The following is a 23060-nucleotide window of genomic DNA, read 5'->3' as shown; positions in this document are numbered from 1 at the left end:
AATCTCGAGTACATCCGGGCAGCTAGGAGACTGAATCCGCGTCAGGCCAGGTGGGCCATGTTCTTTACCCGTTTCCGGTTCACCATCTCTTATCGGCCAGGTTCACTGAACACGAAGGCCGACGCACTGTCCCGCCTATATGACACCGAGGAGAGGGCCATCGATCCGGCTCCCATTCTTCCGGCGTCGTGTTTGGTAGCTCCGGTGGTATGGGAGTTGGACGCGGAGATCGAGCGGGCGTTAAGGTCGGAACCTGCACCATCGCAGTGTCCGACAGGGGTTCAGTACGTACCGCTTGGTCTCCGTGATCGATTGATTCGATGGGCCCATAATCTCCCCTCTTCGGGTCACCCTGGGATCGAGAGGACAGTGCGGAACCTGAGGGGGAAGTACTGGTGGCCCACCTTGGGTAAGGACGTGCGGTTTTATGTTTCCTCCTGCTCGGTGTGCGCTCAGAGCAAGGCTCCTCGACACCTGCCTAGAGGGAAATTACACCCCCTTCCCGTTCCACAGCGGCCGTGGTCACACTTATCAGTGGACTTCCTCACTGACCTTCCCGTATCACAGGGGAACACCACTATCCTGGTCGTTGTGGATCGGTTCTCGAAGTCCTGTCGTCTCATCCCGTTGCCCGGTCTCCCTACGGCTCTGCAGACTGCGGAGGCCCTGTTTACCCATGTCTTCCGGCACTATGGGGTGCCCGAGGACATCGTTTCTGATCGGGGTCCCCAGTTCACGTCCAGAGTTTGGAGGGCGTTCATGGAACGTTTGGGGGTCTCGGTCAGCCTGACCTCGGGTTTCCACCCCGAGAGTAATGGGCAGGTGGAGAGGGTGAACCAAGAGGTGGGTAGGTTTCTAAGGACGTATTGCCAGGACCGGCCCAGAGAATGGGCGACATACGTGCCATGGGCAGAAATAGCCCAGAATTCTCTACGGCACTCATCAACCAACATGTCACCGTTCCAGTGCGTGTTGGGCTACCAGCCGGTCCTGGCTCCATGGCACCAGAGCCAGACCAAGGCTCCTGCGGTGGAGGATTGGGTGCAGCGCTCGAAGGACACCTGGAGAGCCGTCAAAGACGCACTTACAAAGGCGAGTGGACGGCAGAAGAAGAGCGCTGACCAGCACCGCAGTGAGACCCCTGTGTTTGCACCAGGGGATCGAGTCTGGCTCTCGGCTAGAAACCTGCCCCTCCGCTTGCCCTGCCGGAAGCTGGGCCCGCAGTGTGTAGGGCCGTTTAAAGTCCTGAGGAGGATAAACGAGGTGTGTTACCGGTTACAACTTCCATCTTACTACCGTATTAACCCCTCGTTTCATGTGTCTCTCCTCAGGCCGGTGGTGGCTGGTCCCATGCAGGAAGGTGAGGTGCCGGAGGTTCCTCCCCCCCCGCTGGACATTGGGGGGTCCCCGGCGTATAAAATACGCGCCATTCTGGACTCCAGACTTCGGGGGCGGGGCCTACAGTACCTCGTCGACTGGGAGGGGTAAGGCGCGGAGGAGAGGTGCTGGGTACCCAGGAGGGACATTTTGCACCCTCCACTACTGAGGGAGTTCCACCGCCTTCATGGGGATCGCCCTGCGCCTCGTCCTCCGGGTCGCCCTCGAGGTCGGTGGCGGCGCGCTGCGGGAGCCGCACGTCAGGAGGGGGGTACTGTCACGAATCCCACCGAAGGTGGCTCCCCTGCCTGCTCGGGCGGCGCTCGGCGGTCGTCGTCACCCACCTACTAGCCACCGCTGATCCTTTTTTCCTTTTCGTTTGGTTTGTCTTATTGGTTGCACCTGTTCCTCATTTGTCTTTTGATTTTGGTTATTTAAGCCTGGTTAGCCCGCCCAGTGTTGTGCGGGATTATTTAGCGTCAGGTTGTGTTTTTGTATTTGGATGTGCTGGCGATCTACTACTGTTCTATTTTCATGCATGCTGTGCACCTGTTGTTTGGGCACTTTGCATTTTTCACGCCCGTTGTGTTGGCGTCGATCATGTTGTGTTTTTATTGAATAAACACACAGTTCCTCACCTCTGCTCTCTGCGCCTGACTCCTACCACCACTCCTAGCAACGACTGACACTACCCTAACCAGAAACCGTGGATAGATGGCGGCATTCACACAAAATTGAAAGCACGAACCACCCCATTTAACCATGAAAAGGTGACTGGGTGTATAGCCAAATACAAACAGTGTAGTTATTCTCTCAGCAAGGCAATCAAACAAGCGAAATGTCAGTATATGTCACGACTTCTACCGAAGTCGATGCCCCTCCTTGTTCGGCTGGTGCTCGGCGGTCGACGTCACCAGTCTTCTAGCCATCATTGATCCATTTTTCATTGGTTTTGTCTTGTCTTCCTACACACCTGGTTCCAATCCCATTCATTACATGTTGTGTATTTAACCCCAAATTGGTTTCTCCTGCGCCTGACTTCCCTGCCACCTACATATACGAATATGACAGTATAGAGACAAAGTGGAGTTGAAATTCAACGGCTCAGACACGAGACATATGTGGCAGGGTCTACAGACAATCACGGACTACAAAAAGAAAACCAGCCACGTCACGGACATAGACAACTTGCTTCCAGACAAACTAAACACCATCTTTGCCCTCTTTGAGGATAATACAGTGCCACCGACACGGCCCGCTACCAAGGACTGTGGGCCCTGCCTCTCCTTCTCCGTGGCCGATGTGAGTAAGACATTTAAACGTATTAACCCTTGCAAGGCTGCCAGCCCAGACGGCATCCCTAGCCGCGTCCTCAAAGCATGCGCAGACCAGCTGGCTAGTGTGTTTACGGACATATTCAATCTCTCCCTATCCCAGTATGCTGTCCCCACATGCTTCGAGATGGCCAGCATTGTTCCTGTTGGAGGCCATGCACGCCTCCAACTCAATCATCAAGTTTTCAGACGACACAACAGCAGTGGGCTTGATTACCAAGAACGATGAGACAGCCTACAGGGAGGAGGTGAGGGCACTCGGAGTGTTGTATCAGGAAAACAACCTCTCACTCAACATCAACAAAACAAAAGAGATGATCGTGGACTTCAGGAAACAGTAGAGGGAGCACCCCCCTTATCCACATTGATGGGACAGCATTGGAGAAGGTGGAAAGTTTTAAGTTCCTCGGCGTACACATCACGGACAAACTGAAATGGTCCACCCACACAGACAGTGTGGTGAAGAAGGTGCAATAGCGCCTCTTCAACCTCAGGAGGCTGAAGAAATGTGGCTTGTCACCTAAAACCCTCACAAACTTTTACAGATGCACAATTGAGAGCATCCTGTCGGGCTGCATTACCGCCTGGTACGACAACTGCACCGCCCATAAACGCAGGGCTCTCCAGATGGTCTGCCCAACACATCACCAGGGGCAAACTACCTGCCTTCCAGGACACCTACAGCACCCGATATCACAGGAAGGCCAAAATAATCATCAAGGACAGCAACCACCCGAGCCAATGCCTGTTCACCCCGCTACCATCCAGAAGGCGAGGTCAGTACAGGTGCATTAAAGCTGGGACGGAGAGAATGAAAAACAGCTTCTATCTCAAGGCCATCAAACTGTTAAACAGCCATCACTAACACAGAGAGGCTACTGCCTACATACATACTTGAAATCATTGGCCATTTAATTAAATGGATCACTATTCATTCATGCCACTTTAATAATGTTTACATATCTTGCATTACTCATCTCATACTGTATTTTATACCATCTATTGCATCTTGCCTATGCCGCTCGGTCATTGCTCATCCATATATTTATATGTATATATTCCATTCCATTCCTTTACTTAGATTTGTGTGTATTATGTAGTTGTGGTGGAATTGTTAGATTAGTTGTTAGATATTACTGCACTGTCGGAACTATAAGCACGAGCATTTCGCTACTCTCACAATAACATCTGCTAACCATGTGTATGTGACCAATAAAATGTGATTTGATTTGATTAGATTTTTGTACCCCTATTTCACCAGGTAAGTTGACTGAGAACACATTCTCGTTCTCATTTACAGCAGTGACCTGCATGGGGTATAGTTACAGGGGAGAGGAGGGGGGATGAATGAGCCAATTGGAAGCATGTGAGCTAACATAAATATAATTACAGACAGAGGAAGTTCAACTGGACCCAGAGAGAGTCCCCTGACAACGCAAAGGGATCTAGACATGAAGAGAAAGATGAGAGACAAACATATTCATACCTCATCCTGTCCTAAGCAGTCAGGACCATCATCGCCTCTCCATGTCCTCCCCTGATCTAAAGTTTCCGTACACTGCTTGTTTACTGTATGCCTGCCTGACTCTGTGTGGGTGTGATTGTGTTTCTTTGTGTGTGTGTCTTTCCAATACACTTCCACCACCATCGTGACACAACAACAATGCATCTCTGCATCGCTCATCTCTCTCCAGTAGTGAGCTGTCCTAGCCTAGCTTCTCTGCTTCCACACCAAGGACACTCAACTCTCAAAGACAAGTGTTCCTCCCTCCTTCCAACCGCACGCAGGCACACACACGCCAACCGTATTCACACAGCAGTAAAACATCTGGACAAGAGGAACACCTACAGTGAGGGAAAAAAGTATTTGATCCCCTGCTGATTTTGTACGTTTGCCCACTGATGAAGAAAGGATCAGTCTATAATTTTAATGGTAGGTTTATTTGAACAGTGAGAGACAGAATAACAACAAACATATCCAGAAAAACGCATGTCAAAAATGTTATAAATTGATTTGCATTTTAATGAGGGAAATAAGTATTTGATCCCCTCTCAATCAGAAAGATTTCTGGCTCCCAGGTGTCTTTTATACAGGTAACGAGCTGAGATTAGGAGCTCACTCTTAAAGGGAGTGCTCCTAACCGCAGCTTGTTACCTGTATAAAAGACACCTGTCCACAGAAGCAATCAATCAATCAGATTCCAAACTCTCCACCATGGCCAAGACCAAAGAGTTCTCCAAGGATGTCAGGAACAAGATTGTAGACCTACACAAGGCTGGAATGGGCTACAAGACCATCGCCAAGCAGCTTGGTGAGAAGGTGACAACATTTGGTGCGATTATTCGCAAATGGAAGAAACACAAAAGAACTCAATATCCCTCAGCCTGGGGCTCCATGCAAGATCTCACCTCGTGGGGTTGCAATGATCATGAGAACGGTGAGGAATCAGCCCAGAACTACACGGGAGGATCTTGTCAATGATCTCAAGGCAGCTTGGACCATAGTCACCAAGAAAACAATTGGTAACACACTATGCCGTGAAGGACTGAAATCCTGCAGCGCCCGCAAGGTCCCCCTGCTCAAGAAAGCACATATATATGCCTGTCTGAAGTTTGCCAATGAGCATCTGAATGATTCAGAGGACAACTGGTGCAAGTGTTGTGGTCGGATGAGACCAACATGGAGCTCTTTGGCATCAACTCAACTCGCCGTGTTTGGAGGAGGAGGAATGCTGCCTATGACCCCAAGAACACCATCTCCACCGTCAAACATGGAGGTGGAAACATTATGCTTTGGGGGTGTTTTTCTGCTAAGGGGACAGGACAACTTCGCCGTATCAAAGGGACGATGGATGGGGCCATGTACCGTCAAATCTTGGGTGAGAACATCCTTCCCTGTCACGTTCTGACCAGTAAAGGGGTTATTTGTTATTGTAGTTTGGTCAGGACGTGGCAGTGGGGTATTTGTTTTATGTGGTTCGGGGTGTGGGTTTATGTAGAGGGGTGTTTGGTTAGTGTTTTCCGGGGTTTTTGGGCTATGTTCTATGTTAGTATATTTCTATGTTCTAGTCTAGTCTTTTTAGTTCTATGTTTAGTTTATTGATTTGGCCTTCAATTGGAGGCAGCTGTTCCTTGTTGCCTCTGATTGAAGGTCCTATATAGAGGGGTATGTTTTGTTTGGGTTTTGTGGGAAGTACACTGCTTGTGTACAACAATGAAAATAATGGACAGTCTGTTTAGCCTGTAATCCTGTTCGTTCGTACGTTTTCTTGTTTTGTTTTCGTCAGTGTTCTAAATAAATATATAATGAGCACTCAACTCGCTGCGCTTTGGTCCAGTATATACGACGACCGTTACAGAACTTCCCACCACAAATGGACCAAGCAGCGGGTAAAGGAGCAGCAGGTGGACTATCGTGAGTTTTGGACTTGTGAGGAGATATTAGCCGGAGAGGGACCATGGAGAGAGGCTGAAGAGGACCGGGAACGTTACAGGGGAACACGGCTGGCAAGGAAGCCGGAGAGGCAGCACCAATAAAAAAAAATTGGGGGGGCACACGGGTAGTTTGGCTGGGCCAAGGGTATGCCCTAAGCCAACTCCCCGTGCTTATTATGGGGAGCGTGTGGTGAAGAGAGCGCCGGTGTATGCGGAAGTGCGCACGATCTCGCCCATGCGCACGCACAGTCCGGTGCGAGTGATCCCAGCCCCTCGCAAGTGCTGTGCTAGAGTGGGCATCCAGCCTGGAAGGAGGATGCCTGCGCAGCGTATCTGGTCACCAGTGCGCCTCCTAGGCCCAGGCTATCCTACGCCTGCTCTACGCACGGCAACCATCAGGCCTCTGCACAGCCCAGTTCGCCCTGTGCCAGCACTCCACTCGTACAGGGCTACTATGACCATCCAGCCCGGACGGGTTGTGCAGGAGGTGCGCTCCAGACCTCCAGTGCTTACCCATGGTCCAGTGCATCCTGTTCCCGCTCCACGCACTAGCCCTGAGGTGCGTGTTTCCAGTCTGGCACATCCACAGCCAGCACCACGCACCAGGCTTCCAGTGCGTCAACCCAGTCCAACTCGTCCTGTTCCTACTCCTCGCACTAGCCTTGAGGTGCGTGTATCCAGTCTGGCATCTCCAGTACCAGCCCCACACACCAGGCCTCCAGTGCGTCAGCCCAGTCCAACTCATCCTGTTCCTGCTTCTCGCACTAGCCTTTGGGTGCGTGTCTCCAGTCTGGTACCTCCACTACCAGCCCCACACATCAGGCTTTCAGTGCACAGTCCCCGTCCAGATCTTCCGACGACAGTACCCCATCCAGAGCTTCCGACGACAGTACCCCGTCCAGAGCTTCCGACGACAGTTCCCCGTCCAGAGCTTCCGGCAACAGTACCCCGTCCAGAGTGTCCGGAAACAGTGCCCCATCCAGAGTGTCCGACGACAGTGCCCCGTCCAGAGTGTCCGGCGACAGTGCCCAGTCTAGAGATGGCCCAAAGTCCGGAACCAGGAGAGACGGCCCAGAGTCCAGAACCGAGTGAGACGGCCTACAGTCCGGAACCGAGTGAGACGGCCTACAGTCCGGAACCGAGGGGGACGGCCTACAGTCCGGAACCGAGTGGGACGGCCTACAGTCCGGAACCGAGTGGGACGGCCTACAGTCCGGAACCGAGTGGGACGGCCTACAGTCCGGAACCGAGTGAGACGGCCTACAGTCCAGAGCCGAGAGAGTCGGCCTACAGTCCAGAGCCGAGAGAGTCGGCCTACAGTCCGGAACCGAGTGAGACGGCCTACAGTCCAGAGCCGAGAGAGTCGGCCTACAGTCCGGAATCGACGCAGCGTGAATCACCCGACAGTCCGGAATCAACGCAGCGAGAGTCGCCCTACAGTCCGGAATCGACGCAGCGAGAGTCGCTCTACAGTCCGGAATCGACGCAGCGAGAGTCGGCCGACAGTCCGGAATCGGCGCAGCCAGAGTCGCCCTTCAGCCCGAGGTCTCCAGCGACGCGCATCAGCCTGAGGTCTCCAGCAACGCGCATCAGCCTGAGGTCTTCAGCAATGCGCCATAGCACAGATACTTCGGGAGGGGTAACATTAAATATGTATTCAGCGGGGGTGGACAGGTTAGGTGGGGGACTTAGGCCAGAGCCTGAGCCACCTCCACAGTAGGAGGATTTGCGGGGTTTATTTTGTGTTTATTTGTTTGTGTAAGGTGCATCCGGGGTCTGCACCTTTGGGGGGGGGGGGGGGGGGGGCACTGTCACGTTCTGACCAGTAAAGGGGTTATTTGTTATTGTAGTTTGGTCAGGACGTGGCAGGGGGGTATTTGTTTTATGTGGTTCGGGGTGTGTGTTTATGTAGAGGGGTGTTTGGTTAGTGTTTTCCGGGGTTTTTGGGCTATGTTCTATGTTAGTATATATCTATGTTCTAGTCGTCTTTTTAGTTCTATGTTTAGTTTATTGATTTGGCCTTCAATTGGAGGCAGCTGTTCCTTGTTGCCTCTGATTGAAGGTCCTATATAGAGGGGTGTGTTTTGTTTGGGTTTTGTGGGAAGTTGTGATTGCATAGCTGTGTTTAACCTGTAATCCTGTTAGTTCGTACGTTTTCTTGTTTTGTTTTCATCAGTGTTCTAAATAAATATATAATGAGCACTCAACCCGCTACGCTTTGGTCCACTTACTACGACGGCCGTTACATTCCCTCAGCCAGGGCATTGAAAATGGGTCGTGGATGTGTATTCCAGCATGACAATGACCCAAAACACACGGCCAAGTCAACAAAGGAGTGGCTCAAGAAGAAGCAAATTAAGGTCCTGGAGTGGCCTAGCCAGTCTCCAGACCTTAATCCCATAGAAAATCTGTGGAGGGAGCTGAAGGTTCGAGTTGCCAAACGTCAGCCTCGAAACCTTAATGACTTGGAGAAAATCTGCAAAGAGGAGTGGGACAAAATCCCTCCTGAGATGTGTGCAAACCTGGTGGCCAACTACAAGAAACGTCTGACCTCTGTGATTGCCAACAAGGGTTTTGCCACCAAGTACTAAGTCATGTTTTGCAGAGGGGTCAAATACTTATTTCCCTCATTAAAATGCAAATAATTTTATAACATTTTTGACATGCGTTTTTCTGGATTTTTTTGTTGTTATTCTGTCTCTCACTGTTGAACAAATAAACCTACCATTAAAATTATAGACTGATCATTTCTTTGTAAGTGGGCAAACGTACAAAATCAGCAGGGGATCAAATACTTTTTCCCCCACTGTACGTGAGAATGTTGTTCATTGACTACATTTCATCATTCAACACTATTGTTCCCTCCAAGCTTGACACCAAGTTCAGAAGCCTGGGTCTGGACACCACGCTCTGCAACTGGATTCTGGACTTCCTGATGGCAGACCACAGGCTGTGAGAATTGGCAACTACACCTTCTCCACACTAACTCTAAACACTGGGGCCCCTAAGGGGTGTGTCCTCAGTCCTCTGCTGTACTCCCTGTTCACTGCGTGGCTTTGCATGACCCCAACTCCATCATCAAGTTTGCTGACGACACCACGGTTGTAGGCCTGATTACCAGCAACGACGAGTCATGACAACAACCTCTCCCTCAAAGTCAGCAAAACAAAGGAGTTGATTGTTGACTTCAGGAAGCAGAGGAGGGAACATGCCCTGATCCACATCAACGGGACTGCAGTAGAGAGAATCAGCAGTTTTATGTTCCTCAGTGTCCATATCACCAAGGACTTGACATGGACCAACAACACCAGCACTCTTGTCAAGAGGGCGCAACAGCGCCTCTACTTCCTAAGGCGGCTGAAGAAATTTGGAATGCCGCCCCAGGTCCTTTCAAAATACTACCACTGCACCATCGAGAGCGTCCTGACTGGTTGAATCACGGCCTGGTATGAGAATTGCTCCGTCCATGACTGCAAGGCCCTCCAGTGGGTGGTGAAGACAGCCCAGTACATCTCTGGGACCGTGCTCCCACCTATCCGGGACATCTACTCAAAACGGTGCCTGAGAACGTCACGCAGCAACATCAAGGATCCCACACACCCCAGCCATGAGCTGTTCTCTCACTTATCGTCGGGCAGACGGTATCGGAGCATGAGGTATCCTGTATGTACAACTAATAAAACTTGAAAACTTAAAACACAGACACACAGACACACACAGACGCAAACACGCACACACAGACACACACAAACAAACAGACACACACACGTCTGCCTGTATGCCCGCTGTAAAAAATAGGAGGCGTCTCTTCTCCAGTTACGGCTAGAAATATTCCTGATGCAATTATTATTATATATATTTTTTATTCACTTTTTTTTAACCTTTATTTAACTAGGCAAGTCAGTTAAGAACAAATTCTTATTTACAATGACGGCCTACACTGCCAAACCCGGACGACGCTGGGACAATTGTGACCCGCTCTATGGGACTCCCAATCCCGGCCAGTTGTGATACAGCCTGGATGAATAAGGCATACACAGAGACATACACTACATACACAGAAATATTCACTAGATAGACATAGACATACACTACATAGACAGAGACATACACTACATACACATAAATATTCACTACATAGACATAGACATACACTACATAGACAGAGACATACACTACATAGACAAAGACATACATAGACAGAGACATACACTACATATACAGAAACATACACTACATAGACAGAGACATACATAGACAGAGACATACACTACATAGACAGAGACATACACAACTTAGAAAGAGACATTCACTACATAGACAGAGACATACACTACATATACAGAGACATACACTACATAGACAGAGACATACACGACATAGACAGAGACATACACTACAGAGACAGAGACATACACTACATATACAGAGACATACACTACATAGACAGAGACATACACTACATAGACAGAGAAATACACTACATAGGCAGAGACATACACTACATAAACAGAGACATTCACTACATAGACAGAGACATTCACTACATAGACAGAGACATACACTACAGAGACAGAGACATACACTACATAGACAGAAACATACACTACATAGGCAGAGACATACACTACATAGACAGAGACATACACTACATAGACAGAGACATACACTACATAGACAGAGACATACACTACATAGGCAGAGACATACATAGGCAGAGACATACACTACATAGACAGAGACATTCCCTACATAAACAGAGACATACACTACATAGAAAGAGACATTCACTACATAGACAGAGACATACACTACATAGACAGAGACATACATAGACAGAGACATACACTACATAGACAGAGACATTCCCTACATAGACAGCGAGATACACTACATAGACAGAGACATACATAGACAGAGACATACACTACATAGACAGAGACATACACTACATAGACAGAGACATACACTACATAGACAGAGACATTCACTACATAGACAGAGACATTCACTACATAGACAAAGACATACATAAACAGAGAGATACACTACATAGACAGAGACATACACTACATAGACAGAGACATACACTACATAGACAGAGACATATACTACATAGACAGAGACATACACTACATAGACAGAGACATACATAGACAGAGACATACACTACATAGACAGAGACATTCACTACATAGACAGAGATATACACTACATGGACAGAGGAATACACTACATGGACAGAGGAATACGCTACATAGACAGAGATATACACTACATAGACAGAGATATACACTACATAGACAGAGACATACGCTACATAGACAGAGATATACACTACATAGACAGAGATATACACTACATAGACAGAGACATACACTACATAGACAGAGACATTCACTACATAGACAGAGACATACACTACATAGACAGAGACATATACTACATAGACAAAGACATACACTACTTAGACAGATACATACACTACATAGACAGAGATATACACTACATAGACAGAGACATACACTACATAGACAGAGATATACACTACATGGACAGAGGAATACGCTACATAGACAGAGACATACACTACATAGACAGAGATATACACTACATAGACAGAGACATACACTACATAGACAGAGATATACACTACATGGACAGAGGAATACACTACATGGACAGAGGAATACGCTACATAGACAGAGATATACACTACGTAGACAGAGATATACACTACTTAGACAGAGACATACACTACATAGACAGAGGCATACACTACATGGACAGAGGAATACACTACATGGACAGAGGAATACGCTACATAGACAGAGATATACACTACGTAGACAGAGATATACACTACATAGACAGAGACATACACTACATAGACAGAGGCATACACTACATGGACAGAGGAATTTGCTACATAGACAGAGACAGAGACATACACTACATAGATACAGTGCCTTGCGAAAGTATTCGGCCCCCTTGAACTTTTCGACCTTTTGCCACATTTCAGGCTTCAAACATAAAGATATAAAACTGTAATTTTTTGTGAAGAATCATCAACAAGTGGGACACAATCATGAAGTGGAACAAAATTTATTGGATTTTTCAAACTTTTTTAACAAATAAAAAACTGAAAATTTGGGCGTGCAAAGGAATAAAGGAAAATTAGGCATCTAAAGGATTTATAAACATTTATAAGCAGGTATAATGGCTTATTCATTAAAGTTACTATAAAGTGTAACCAGCTTTATAGACGAAACACATTTCCATTATATTTCCATGAAGTATTCCAATAGAAAATGACCTGCAGAGTGACTAGAGAGGATCTTTCTGGAGACAGGAAAGAGGCAGCGAGAGACAGAAACTGTGCTAGTTCATCAAATTTAATCAAAGCATTGCACACTGATATGCCAGTACTCACGCACAAACACACGGGCACACACGCAGCTACGCAAACACCAATGCACACACACACAAAATACATACACACACACGTGCACACACACACAGAAGCAAACATGTACGCACGCACGCACGCACGCACGCACGCACGCACGCACACACACACACACACACACACACACACACACACACACACACACACACACACACACACACACACACACACACACACAAAGCACTCCTCACGGGACAGGCTTTTAGTGATCTGTCTCATGCAGTACTTAATTGACCCCACACAGGAAGCCTAGCAGTCCCAAATGCACTCCGTCCCCCCACGCACAGCACACTCACACACACACTGAACACAGACAACCTGAGCACACACACACTGAGCACACACACACACACTGAGCACACACACTGAGGAGACACACACTGAGCGCATGCCACACACACTCAGTGCACACACACACTGAGCACACACACACACACACACTGAGCGCACACACACACACACACACACACACACACACACACACACACACACACACACACACACACACACACACACACACACACACACACACACACACACACACACACACACACACACACACACAGAGAGAGCACACACTGAGCACACACTGAGCACACACTGAGCACACACACACACTGAGCACACACACCCACACACACGCACTGAGTTCACACACATACACACTGAGTGCACACACACACACACCCTTAGCGCTCACACACACTGAGCGCACACACGCACGCACGCACGCACGCACGCACGCACGCACACACACACACACACACACACACACACACACACACACACACACACACACACACACACACACACACACACACAGCACAGAGAGTAGAAAGCATGATATACCAGCCAGTATACTGTATGCCTCTTAGCAAAGCTTCTTCTCCACACCTGCCCTGCCTCTCCTCAGCAACTGAACAGAACAGCACTAACCCACCCCATATTCTGCAACTAATATCCCAGAATACACCAGGACCATTCACCAGCAATATCCGCAATGTAGCAAGAGCCATGTCACTGGACATCAGACTGATAATACTGTCTGTAAGCTTGAGTGAAGGAACAATGAAATATTCAATCAGATTTTATATTGCTTAACATGCACAGTTGCACCCCTTTTCACCACACCACCACATTCCTAAAGCCGTTACCCAGGAGATTGCCCCAGAGTGCTAAACATATTAACAGAAGCGGTAGCCGATGTAGGAAGGTGATAAGATTCTATTTTCATCTCGATGTACTGGTAGATCAACTCTTTTCAGATTTTGATGGATATAATCTTGATAAAAGAAAATACTCCCAAGTTTAAATATAAAAACAAATCAAGAAAAAACAAACAATATGAATGTTCTGTTCTCTGCAGAATGAATGACCAGAGATAATAGAGTAGAAGAGAAGCAGCTGAATAGTCTTGAGAGAGAAAGCGATGTCGAATAGGGTGGGTACTTACTCAGTTGAAGGTAGGAAGAGAGTGCTCTCTCTCTCCCTCACTCTCTTTCTTTCTTTCTCTCTCTCTCTTTCTTTCTCTCTCTCTCTCTTTCTTTCTCTCTCACTCTCTCTCTCTCTCTGCTACTCAGTCATGGTGTTCTCTCTCTCTCCAGGGTAGCGGTGAAGTGTACTGTACCGTGCTTGGAAGCAGTCTATCCCTCTTTCTCTCTCTCTCTTCCCCCTCCTCCCTCTCTTGCTCTCCCTCTCTCTCTGTCTCTCTCCAAGACACAACCCTTTGCCACGTCATTAGGGCTCTTTCCATCCTATCTTACACTCTTTTGTTTCTTTATCCCCCTCTCTCTTCTTCTTCATCGTCATTCTTTTACCTCTATCACTACCTGTACTGTTATATTCTTAGTCACCCTGAGACTATACCTCTGCAGCTTCTCAACATTGAAGAGGAATGGACCAGTTCAATAGGCCATATTTAGTTTTGTAACAGTAATGCCACATTGTGTGGCATTTCTATTCTCATTCTATCATTTTAGTATAAAAAAGTATGTATATTCAGATAATTTGTTACTGTAAGATAATCAGAGTTCATTACAGTGTTGTTTAATGAGAGAACCGGTCAGTTAGAACTGTTAGTGAGGGAGCTGCATTCTCAAACAACTATTACTTGCCACTATTATGTTCTGAACAAACAGAGTAATAACTCAAACAGACGACTAGAAAAAGCTCAAACCAAGTTTATTCACCAACTGGGTCATACAGCTGCAAAGACAAGACATGATTACACAAGCACATATATTTATAACCTACTAGGCGGAGTGGACTCCTTACACATCTAGACAGCCAATACATCTCTGTTGCTAGTCAGGAACTTAATTGGTTCCTCTCACTGGTGTAGTCATGGCCCTGCCTGATTCTAGAACCTTTCATGGGCGTGAAAGTGTATGTGTGTGAGATAGGACTGCAGTAGGAGGGTCGTTGTGGTGGGCCCCTCTGGCACCCCTCCCAGAGGTTTCTTCTCACTTCATCTGTTGACTTGACCTCGAGCCGAATTCCTCGCTCATCCCTAGTTCCTCAGCTGGCCTGCCTTATCAGAGACTAACTGTTGCCCTTCGGCTCCCTCCTTAGGAACATGGAACAGAATATGACCTTTCTGCACTTCCCCTTGTCTCACTCAGTAACTTTCCATACACCAAGTTCCTATCCACCCTTCATTGACCCCAACCTATACATTACTTATACATACAGTGGGGAAAAAAGTATTTGATCCCCTGCTGATTTTGTACGTTTGCCCACTGACCAAGAAATGATCAGTCTATACTTTTAATGGTAGGTTTATTTGAACAGTGAGAGACAGAATAACAAAATAATTCAGAAAAACGCATGTCAAAAATGTTATAAAATTATTTGCATTTTAATGAGGGAAATAAGTATTTGACCCCTCTGCAAAACATGACTTAGTACTTGGTGGCAAAACCCTTGTTGGCAATCACAGACGTCAGACGTTTCTTGTAGTTAGCCACCCGGTTTGCACACATCTCAGGAGGGATTTTGTCCCACTCCTCTTTGCAGATCTTCTCCAAGTCATTAAGGTTTCGAGGCTGACGTTTGGCAACTCGAACCTTCAGCTCCCTCCACAGATTTTCTATGGGATTAAGGTCTGGAGACTGGCTAGGCTCCAGGACCTTAATTTGCTTCTTCTTGAGCCACTCCTTTGTTGCCTTGGCCGTGTGTTTTGGGTCATTGTCATGCTGGAATACCCATCCACGACCCATTTTCAATGCCCTGGCTGAGGGAAGGAGGTTCTCACCCAAGATTTGACGGTACATGGCCCCGTCCATCGTCCCTTTGATGCGGTGAAGTTGTCCTGTCCCCTTAGCAGAAAAACACCCCTAAAGCATAATGTTTCCACCTCCATGTTTGACGGTGGGGATGGTGTTCTTGGGGTCATAGGCAGCATTCCTCCTCTTCCAAACACGGCGAGTTGAGTTGATGCCAAAGAGCTCCATTTTGGTCTCATCTGACCACAACACTTTCACCCAGTTGTCCTCTGAATCATTCCGATGTTCATTGGCAAACTTCAGACGGGCATGTATATGTGCTTTCTTGAGCAGGGGGACCTTGCGGGCGCTGCAGGACTTCAGTCCTTCACGGCGTAGTGTGTTACCAATTGTTTTCTTGGTGACTATGGTCCTAGCTGCCTTGAGATCATTGACAAGATCCTCCCGTGTAGTTCTGGGCTGATTCCTCACCGTTCTCATGATCATTGCAACTCCACGAGGTGAGATCTTGCATGGAGCCCCAGGCCGAGGGAGTTTGACAGTTCTTTTGTGTTTCTTCCATTTCTGAATAATCTCACCAACTGTTGTCACCTCTCAACCAAATGTTGTCACCTTCTCACCAAGCTGCTTGGCGATGGTCTTGTAGCCCATTCCAGCCTTGTGTAGGTCTACAATCTTGTCCCTGACATCCTTGGAGAGCTCTTTGGTCTTGGCCATGGTGGAGACTTTGGAATCTGATTGATTGATTGATTGCTTCTGTGGACAGGTGTCTTTTATACAGGTAACACGCTGAGATTAGGAGCACTCCCTTTAAGAGTGTGCTCCTAATCTCAGCTCGTTACCTGTATAAAAGACACCTGGGAGCCAGAAATCTTTCTGATTGAGAGGGGGTCAAATATTTATTTCCCTCATTAAAATGCAAATCAATTTATAACATTTTTGACATGCGTTTTTCTGGATATGTTTGTTGTTATTCTGTCTCTCACTGTTCAAATAAACCTACCATTAAAATTATAGACTGATCCTTTCTTTGTCAGTGGGCAAACGTACAAAATCAGCAGGGGATCAAATACTTTTCCCCCTCACTGTAATACGTTCTAGTATGGTAACATTAATAAGTATATTTCAAGCTAGAATACAACACCACAAACATATTCCAAACATATCCCAAACATATCCCCAAGGATCAATTAAAATCAAGTGAGAAAGTAAGTAGGTAAGCAGGCACCAGTCAATAAATCAATCAAATGTATGTTATAAAGCCCTTTTTACATCAGCAGTTGCCACAAAGTGCTTTATAGATACCCATCTAAAACCCCAAACAGCAAGCACTGCAGAGGCAAAGGCACAGTGGTTAGGAGAAACAATATAACAGTTTACCTGGACCAGCCTTCCATCAAGCTATGTACAAGTACCAGACACAAGAACCAAAGACACAAGTTAGCAGCGAAGCCACGAGCACAGCCACTTGAAACTCTTCTCACAAACCTCTCCTAACCACCGTGGAGTTGAATGGCCAAACTGTATGAAGTAAAGGACAAGACTGGAGACAGTGTGGTGGTGGTATCGAGATGGAAGAGTCAGGCTCCCCAGTGTGTGTGTGTGTGTGTGTGTGTGTGTGTGTGTGTGTGTGTGTGTGTGTGTGTGTGTGTGTGTGTGTGTGTGTGTGTGTGTGTGTGTGTGTGTGTGTGTGTGTGTGTGTGTATGTGTGCTCTGTTCTTTGGATGTCACAGCTGGCTGTACACTGACAGGCCCTCCGTTGCGCTACCATGTCAGGGGCCCGTGTGTGTGTGTGTGTGTGTGTGTGTGTGTGTGTGTGTGTGTGTGTGTGTGTTCTAGGGAACACAACTGAGAACAGTCAATCCCTCAACTCAACTATCCCACTGAGCCTGTTGCTACACTTCACACGCACACACACACGCACTTCATTTGAACATTTCCACAACTCCATATAGTGTAAAATCCACAACAAACGTCCTAGTGAACCAAGATGGCACCATTTGACGTCATAGCCTACAATTAAGACTGAAGAAGACTATGAGAAATTTCCAGTGAAGTTTAAGATTCATAATTTATAGAGCAGGTTGCTGGAAAGGAAGAGAAGAGAGTAGGGGGACATAGATTTTAATTCCGTATGAGCAGTATGATGTGAATAAAACATGAACAAAGGGCTTAAAAGCTAAACTCCCTCCACAATGTTTTGCACTCAGAGAGAAAGAATGTTTCGCACTCAGAGAGAAAGACAGAGAGAGAAAGAGAGAGAGAGAAAGAGAGAGGGGGGAGACAGAGAGAAATAGATGACTCCCTGTCTCTGGGTTGGCAGTGAATTCCCATACTGTGAGCTGCACCTAATCATTTTTATTCATTTGTTTACATTGATTTTATTTGACTTTCCCAATGACAACAAAATTATTGCAGCAAAAAAACTAAATAGAAAAACATCAGAAAAAGAACAAAAACTGTTGCCAGGAAGTAGATACAGTACAATATACTGTACAAGATAAGTATACAGTTACAGTATTGAATTGTTACCAAGGTTTATTTACTTAACCAAGTCATCCTGGTTTGTGAACGTTATACATTTCTCCCCTTTGCTTTCAAATACAGGTGTTTACAAGTCTTAAGGCATAAGTCAAGCTTTCCATAATAAAGATTTTTTACTATACTTAGCAATTCTTCAGATTTTGGGGCTTCAACTTTATACCAATTCCTGGTAATTGATTTTTTACGAGCAGCAAGGAAAACATTAATCAAGTACCTATCACTGCACATTCACTAAAGCATTTCAGTGCAGATATCTGTCAGCAGACTTGGGTTCAAATACTATTTGAAATCATCTCAAAAACTTAAGCTGGGCTTGATTGAGCTTGCCTGGCGCAACTGAACCAGTAGTATAGTTACAAAACTGCAAACCCCACCCATCTGGCACTCCAGACAGGCAAAAGCAAATGCTAAAAGTATTTGAAAGATTTCAAATAGTTTTTTATCCCAGATCTATCAGTCCCTTTCTGTCTGTCCCATGAACCATCTGTGAGTGTGTGTACAGTGTACAATACCAGTCAAAAGTTTGGACACACCTACTCATTCAAGGGTTTTTCTTTATTTTTTACTATTTTCTACATTGTAGAATAATAATGATGACATCAAAACTATGAAATAACACATATGGAATCATGTAGTAACCATGAAAGTGTTAAACAAATATAAATATATTTTAGATTTTAGATTCTTCAAAGTAGCCTTGATGACAGCTTTGCACATTCCAGGCATTCTCTCAACCAGCTTCACCTGGAATGCTTTTCCAACAGTCTTGAAGGAGTTCCCACATACGCTGAGCACTTGTTGTCTGCTTTTCCTTCACTCTGTCCAACTCATCCCAAACCATCTGGGTGGGGGATTGTGGAGTCCAGGTATCAGGTGTGAAGGTATGACCCAGATGCAGACACGTTGAATTAACAATGGTTTAATAATCCAACAGGGAAAGGCAATAGACAGGTCAAGGCAGGCAGGGGTCAGTAACCAGAGGTGGGGAAACGGTACAGGACGGCAGGCAGGCTCAGGGTCAGGGGCAGGCAGAGTGGTCAGGCAGGTGGGCTCAGAGTCAGGACAGGCAAGGGTGAAAACCAGGAGAGCGAGAAAAAGAGAGACTGGGAAAGCAGGAGCTGAGAACAAAAACTCTGGCGGTGGAATTCAGTTAATGAGGGCTGGGTCCAGGATGTCTCTAGCAGGGACCCAGCACCTCTCCTCTGGGCCATAACCCTCCCAGTCAACCAGGTACTGGAAACCCCTGCCCCGTGGTCGAACACTCAGGTGGCGTCTCACCGTGTACGCCAGATGGCCATCGATGACACTGGAGGTGTGTTGGGTAATTGTTCTGTTGAAAAACAAATGATAGTCCCATTAAGTGCAAACCAGATGGGATGGCGTATCGCTGCAGAATACTGTGGTAGCCATGCTGGTTAAGTGTGCTTTGAATTAATCACTGACAGTGTCACCAGCAAAGCACCCCCACATCATCACACCTCCTCCTCCATGCTTCACGTTTGGAACCACACATCCGTTCACCTACTCTGCGTCTCACAAAGACACGGCGGTTGGAATCAAAAATCATCAGACCAAAGGACAGATTTCCACCGGTCTAATGTTCATTGCTCGTGTTTCTTGGCCCAAGCAAGTCTCTTCTTATTATTGGTGTCCTTTAGTAGTGGTTTCTTTGCTGCAATTCGACCATGAAGGCCTGATTCACGTAGTCTCCTCTGAACAGTTGATGTTGAGATGTGTCTGTTACTTGAACTCTGTGAAGCATTTATTTGGGCTGCAATCTGAGGTGCAGTTAACTCTAATGAACTTATCCTCTGCAGCAGAGGAAACTCTGGGTCTTCCTTTCCTGTGGCGGTCCTCATGAGAGCCAGTTTCATCATAGCGCTTGATGGTTTTTGCGACTGCACTTGAAGAAACTTTCTTGACATTTTCCGGGTTGACTGACCTTCATGTCTTAAAGTAATGATGGACTGTTGTTTCTCTTTGCTTATTTGAGCTGTTCTTGACATAATATGGACTTGGTCTTTTACCAAATAGGGTTTTCTTCTGTATACCACCCCTACCTTGTCACAACACAACTGATTGGCTCAAACGTATTAAGAAGGAAAGAAATTCCACAAATTAACCTGTTAATTGAAATGCATTCCAGGTGACAAACTCATGAAGCTGGTTGAGAGAATGCCAAGAGTGTTTAACACTTTTTTGGTTACTACATGATTCCATATGTGTTATTTCATAGTTTTGATGTCTTCACTATTATTCTACAAAGTAGAAAATAGTACAAATAAAGAAAAACCCTTGAATGAGTCGGTGTGTCCAAACTTTTGACTGGTCCTGTATGTTGATGTTGGGATGGTGCTGAGATGATGAATATAAAGTAGGCATTTTTAGAAATGTCCCTTTAAGGACGCTCTGGAAAGTATGGATGTTCTTAGAATGGGAGAACTGAAGCATACAGCGATGTGGATCAGTGGATGCTACTGAGGGGAGGATTATTCTACAATGTATAAATTTGTAAAAATAAAGAAAAACCCTTGAATGAGTAGGTGTATCCAAACTTTTGACTGGTACTGTATGTGTGTGTGTGTATATGTGTGTGTGTGTGTATGAACGGCTACGTGCACACACGCATATGTGTTGGTGTGTGTGTCAGTCCATCAGTCTGTCTGTCCCATTAACCATCTCTGCAGAACTTGTTCTAGTGCATTATGGATGAGACATCTATTTCAAGGCGCAGAGTTGAGGGTGGAGGGTGCTGCGTTCTGACTTCTGAGTCTAGGGAAATGGCACCGACCTGCCTGTTGATTGGTTGCCAAGCTCCCTTGAGGATCAGAAGGAACTCTAGTTCAGTAGATTCGACTGAGACATTACAGCAGGTACAGTGGTTACGTCCCACATGGCATCCTATTCGCTATGGGCCCTGGTCAAAAGTAGAGAACAAATGGCACCCTATTCCCTATGGGCCCTGGTCAAAAGTGGTCAAAAGGTGCCATTTGGGACGCAAACTGAGATGTTACAAGACAGGTACAGCTTGTGTTGGTGAAAGTGGCATGGAGTGGCAGGAGGAACCCAACTGGGTGGTAGGGTGGGTGAGTGATAAGTGAGTGAATATGAGTGAATGAGTGAATGAGTGAGTGAGTGAGTGAGTGAGTGAGTGAGTGAGTGAGTGAGTGAGTGAGTGAGTGAGTGAGTGAGTGAGTGAGTGGGTGAGTGTATGAATGAGTGATAAGTGAGTGAATGAATGAATGAGTGAGTGCCCACAGCTGGCATACAAGTAATCATTAATCCGGCGCACAGCTGCGCCCGACTCCAATCATAATGCCCATGGTCAATTCAATCATAATCCCCATGGTCAATTCATTCATAATGCCCATGGTCAATTCAATCATAATGCCCATGGTCAATTCAATCATAATCCCCATGGTCAATTCAATCATAATCCCCATGGTCAATTCAATCATAATGGTCAATTTGGTTTGACATTCAATATCCCTATGGGGCTAGTAAGGGACCATCAGTAAGTTACACAATGTACATGGGATAATATTTTAAAATGTCAATAGCTCCAAATTATAAAGTTTGGGGTCACTTAGAAATGTCCTTGTTTTTGAAAGAAAAGCACATTTGTCATCCATTAAAGTAACATCAAATTGATCAGAAACACAGTGAAGACATTGTTAATGTTGTAAATGATTATTGTAAATAGTACCCGCAAAACACCAATCTCAACGTCAACAGTGAAGAGGTGACTCCGGGATGCTAGCCTTCTAGGCAGACTTCCTCTGTCCAGTGTCTGTGTTCTTTTGCCCATCTTAATCTTTTCTTTTTATTGGCCAGTCTGAGATGTGGCTTTTTCTTTGCAACTCTGCCTAGAAGGCCAGCATCCCGAAGTCGCCTCTTCACTGTTGACGTTGAGATTGGTGTTTTGCAGGTACTATTTAATGAAGCTGCCAGTTGAGGACTTGTGTCTAATGTACTTGTCCTCTTGCTCAGTTGTGCACCGGGGCCTCCTACTCCTCATTCTATTCTGGTTAGAGCCAGTTTGTGCTGTTCTGTGAAGGTAGTAGTACACAGCGTTGTACGAGATCTTCAGTTTCTTGGCAATTTCTCTCATGGAATAGCCTTCATTTCTCAGAACAAGAATATGGCGAGTGTAACATCTGTCTTCATGAAGAGAGGACCAAGGCGCAGCGGGTTGCATGCTCATCATTATATTTATTTTAAATAAAGACTGTGAACACGGAAAAACAATAAACAAAGAAACGACGACAGGAAACAGTTTAGCAGGCTATACACATAACAGCAGTGCTAAAGACAACTACCCACAATTAACAAACAAAACACATCCCTATATATAGGACTCTCAATCAAAGGCAACTACAAACACCTGCCTTCAATTGAGAGTCCAACACCCAATTACCTAAAATAGAAATTACTAAACTAGAAGAACATAGAAATACAAAAACATAGAACATAACCCAAAACCCGGAAATAATAAATCAAACACCCTTCTAAACAAACCACCACCCCAAACCACATAAAACAAATACCCTCTGCCACGTCCTGACCAAAGTACAATCACAAATAACCCCTATACTGGTCAGGACGTGACAGTACCCCCCCTAAAGGTGCAGACCCCGGATGCACCTAAAAAAAATTAAAATTAAAAATAAGCCCCTA

The 23060-nt window shown here is 46.1% G+C and overlaps 1 long non-coding RNA gene across 1 annotated transcript in view; it reads right to left on the bottom strand.

The window, feature by feature from the left end:
* LOC145860924 (uncharacterized) overlaps window positions 1–14273 on the bottom strand; it is a 38998-nt gene extending 24725 nt beyond the window's left edge. Inside the window, exon 1 of the long non-coding RNA XR_014380703.1 lies at window positions 14069–14273. This is a non-coding gene — a long non-coding RNA (uncharacterized LOC145860924). The remainder of the gene's footprint in view (window positions 1–14068) is intronic.
* Between the last annotated feature and the right edge of the window lie 8787 nt (window positions 14274–23060).

The sequence above is a fragment of the Salmo salar genome, chromosome 15, assembly GCF_965601325.2.
Source record: "Salmo salar chromosome 15, fSalSal1, whole genome shotgun sequence".
NCBI classification, from domain to species: Eukaryota; Metazoa; Chordata; class Actinopteri; order Salmoniformes; family Salmonidae; genus Salmo; species Salmo salar.
This window is presented reverse-complemented; position numbering and strand designations above follow the sequence as displayed.